Genomic DNA, 4,118 nt, shown 5'->3' with positions numbered 1-4,118 from the left:
ACAAGCGGCTGCACCGACAAGCTGATCTCTGGGACTTCCAGTAAAGTGGAAACGACTTGCACTCTGAAACAGGAAACCAGTATCTTAATTAAAGCAGCAGAAGAGAAACCATGTTTTTGGCACAACTAAATCTGCTGGCTTTAGTAATGATGCTGGAGAACTGAATAGCTGGCCTTCACCTCGGAAAATAAAGTTGCAAGATGCAAAGACGCCCAGCGTGGGGCTCGAACGCACGACCCTGAGATTAAGAGTCTCATGTTCTACCGACTGAGCTAGCCGGGCTCGATTGGTAGGTACTTCTTTTCCCATTTCACACTGAGCCAAATCCCTTGCAACCTAATTTCAATGTGACAAAGATAATCCACCTGGAAAAGCACAAGGTTCCAGTTCATTCCTCTCAATCACAAATAACATCAGCTACATCTTCCACTTCTCAGCTGTTACTCCTTCAGACCATTATAATCCATTTTCAGCGCTTGTTCCGGGATTTAAAATTCAAAATTCATATTTTAATGTCGGTGACCTCATCCTTGAGTTGCCCATGCGACTGTCAGTCACTTTGAGAGACGGTGAATCTGCTTCAATAAACCCAGTCATTTCTGTTACAGGCTGTGTGAAATGCGTGTCTGTCTGCCCAGTCTCACTCAATACATTCAGCACTTTGTTTGTTCGGTACATCAGCAAATTCTGCAGCTTCGCATCTGGGGACTGGATTTTCACAGTTCGGCTAAAAAGATTCGAAGGTTAAGAAGAATTTGCTGCAGCCGTTGTGAAATGTAAAATGATTTTCGCCCTCTTCCGCACGGGAACAACTGTTCAGGAGGAATAGGTTTCCACTCGTTGTGTCAAATGAGGTTTCCCAAGTGAGGCACAGAGTAAGTTCCACTCCCTTGGAGATTATGTCAACGTTGCTCTGAAGTTTACGGAGCGGGATGGAATCTCCCTGTGTTTTCCTGAGCCTGTGCTTGGTGCATTGAGAGGTTTGGCCCCAGTTGGAGGATCTTGCCTCCCAGGGTTGGACACGAAGCGGCTGATTGAATCTGCAGTGGCCGCTTTCTGCTGGCAGCGGAGGATTGGAGAGTGCGGGGTCAAATCCTGCTGCTTGTCCCTGTCTCACTCCGCGTGGAGCAGGGAAAGAGAAAATCATTCATGGGTTTATTTGATTCCAATCTCTTCATAGATTTCTATGAATTAAATGAAGGTACATTTTGATAATAACTGTATTAAAACCTGAATGTCCGGGGTCTGACTGGATAACTGTGGAGCTGACAAAGTTTCGAAGCTATCTCCTGAAGGTACAATCCCGATTGACAATCTTCTGTGTCACCGGAAACGTCGATGAGCAGGAAAACACAAGAACATAGAACACAGAACATAGAACATTACAGCGCAGTACAGGCCCTTCGGCCCTCGATGTTGCGCCGACCTGTGAAACCAATCTGAAGCCCATCTAACCTAAACTATTCCATTATCATTCATATGTTTATCCAATGCCCATTTAAATGCCCTTAAAGTGGGCGAGTCTACTATTTTTGCAGGCAGGGCATTCCACGCCCTTACTACTCTCTGAGTAAAGAACCTACCTCTGACATCTGTCCTCTTTCTATCACCCCTCAATTTAAAGCTATGTCCCTTCGTGCTAGCCATCACCATCTGAGGAAAAAGGCTCCCACTGTCCACCCTATCTAATCCTCTGATCATCTTGTATGTCTCTATGAAGTCACCTCTTAACCTTCTTCTCTCTAACGAAAACAACCTCAAGACCCTCAGCCTTTCCTCATAAGACCTTCCCTCCATACCAGGCAACATCCTGGTAAATCTCCTCTGCACCCTTTCCTATGTTTCCACATCCTTCCTATAATGCGGTGACCAGAACTGTACGCAATACTCCAAGTGCGGCCACACCAGAGTTTTGTACAGCTGCAACATGACCTCATGGCTCCGAAACTCAATCCCTCTACCAATAAAACCGAACATACTGTACGCCTTCTTAACAACGCTATCAACCTGGTGGCAACTTTCAGTGATCTATGCACATGGACACCGACATCTTTCTGCTCATCCACACTACCAAGAATCTTACCATTAGCCCAGTACTCTGTATTCCTGTTACTCCTTCCAAAGTGAATCACCTCACACTTTTCCGCATCAAACTCCATTTGCCACCTCTCAGCCCAGCTCTGCAGCTTATCTATGTCCCTCTGTAACCTGCAACATCCTTCCGCACTATCCACAACTCCACCGACATTGGTGTCATCCGCAAATTTACTAACCCATCCTTCTACGCCCTCATCCAGGTCATTTATGAAAATGACAAACAGCAGTGGCCCCAAAACAGATCTTTGTGGTACACCACTAGTAACTGAACTCCAGGATGAACATTTTCCATCAACCACCACCCTCTGTCTTCTTACAGCTAGCCAATTTCTGATCCAAACCGCTAAATCACCCTCAATCCCATGCCTCCGTATTTTCTGCAATAGCCTACCATGGGGAACCTTATCAAACGCTTTACTGAAATCCAAATACACCACATCAACCGCTTTACCCTCATCCACCTGTTTGGTCACCTTCTCAAAGAACTCAATAGGGTTTGTGAGGCACGACCTACCCTTCACAAAACCGTGTTGACTATCCCTAATCAAATTATTCCTTTCTGGATGATTAAAAATCCTATCTCTTATAATCCTTTCCAACACTTTACCCACAACCAAAGTAAGGCTCACTGGTCTATAATTACCAGGGTTGTCTCTACTCCCCTTCTTGAACAAGGGGACAACATTTGCTCGTCTCCAGTCTTCTGGCACTATTCCTGAAGACAATGACGACATAAAGATCAAAGCCAAAGGCTCTGAAATCTCCTCTCTAGCTTCCCAGAGAATCCTAGGATAAATCCCATCCAGTCCAGGGGACTTATCTACTTTCACACCTTCCAGAATTGCTAACACCTCCTCCTTATGAACCTCAATCCCATCTAGTCTAATAGGCTGTATCTCAGTATTCTCCTCAACCACATTGTCTTTTTCCTGTGTGAATACTGACGAAAAATATTAATTTAGCACCTCTCCTATCTCTTTGGACTCCACGCACAACTTCCCACTACTGTCCTTGACCAGCCCCAATCTTACTCTAGTCATTCTTTTATTCCTGACATACCTATAGAAAGCTTTAGGGTTTTCCTTGATCCTACCTGCTAAAGACTTCTCATGTCCCCTCCTGGCTCTTCTTAGCTCTCTCTTTAGGTCCTTCCTGGCTAACTTGTAACTCTCAAGTGCCCTAACTGAGCCTTCACGCCTCATCTCTACATAAGCCTCCTTCTTCCTCTTGACAAGAGATTCAACTTCTTTAGTAAAGCACGGTTCCCTCGCTCGACCACTTCCTCCCTGCCTGACAGGTACATACTTCTCAAGGGCACGCAGTAGCTGTTCCTTGAACAAGCTCCACATTTCAATTGTGCCCAGCCCCTGCAGTTTCCTTCTCTGTCCTATGCACCCTAAATCTTGCCTCATCGCCTCATAATTGCCTTTCCCCCAGCTATAACTCTTGCCCTGCGGTATATACCGATCCCTTTCCATCCCTAAAGTAAACGTAAACGAATTGTGGTCACTATCACCAAAGTGCTCACCTACCTCCAAATCTAACACCTGGCCTGGTTCATTACCCGGTACCAAATCCAATGTGGCCTCGCCTCTTGTTGGCCTATCTACATACTGTGTCAGGAAACCCTCCTGCACACATTGGACAAAAACTGATCCATCTGAAAGACTCGAACTATAGCGTTTCCAGTCAATATTTGGAAAGTTAAAGTCCCCCATAACAACTACCCTGTTACTTTCGCTCCTATCCAGAATCATCTTTGCAATCTTTTCCTCTACATCTCTGGAACTTTTCGGAGGCCTATAGAAAACTCCCAACAGGGTGACCTCTCCTTTCCTGGTTCTAACCTCAGCCCATACTACCTCAGTAGACGAGTTGTCATCAAATGTCCTTTCTGCCACCGTAATACTGTCCTTGACTAACAATGCCACACCTCCCCCTCTTTTACCACCTTCCCTGATCTTACTGAAACATCTAAACCCCGGAACCTGCAACAACCATTCCTGTCCCTGCTCTATCCA

At 45.6% G+C, this 4,118-nt stretch overlaps 1 non-coding gene across 1 annotated transcript; it reads right to left on the bottom strand.

Moving 5' to 3' along the window:
• Positions 1-209: 209 nt before the first annotated feature.
• On the bottom strand, positions 210-282 carry trnak-cuu. Its single transcript has one exon. It is a non-coding gene; the product is annotated as a tRNA-Lys (tRNA).
• Positions 283-4,118: the final 3,836 nt, after the last annotated feature.

Source organism: Rhincodon typus, unplaced genomic scaffold (genome assembly GCF_021869965.1).
Source record: "Rhincodon typus isolate 14 unplaced genomic scaffold, sRhiTyp1.1 hic_rhity00001199, whole genome shotgun sequence".
NCBI classification, from domain to species: Eukaryota; Metazoa; Chordata; class Chondrichthyes; order Orectolobiformes; family Rhincodontidae; genus Rhincodon; species Rhincodon typus.
Note: the sequence above shows the minus strand (reverse complement) of the source record. Positions and strands in the feature narration are given on the sequence as shown.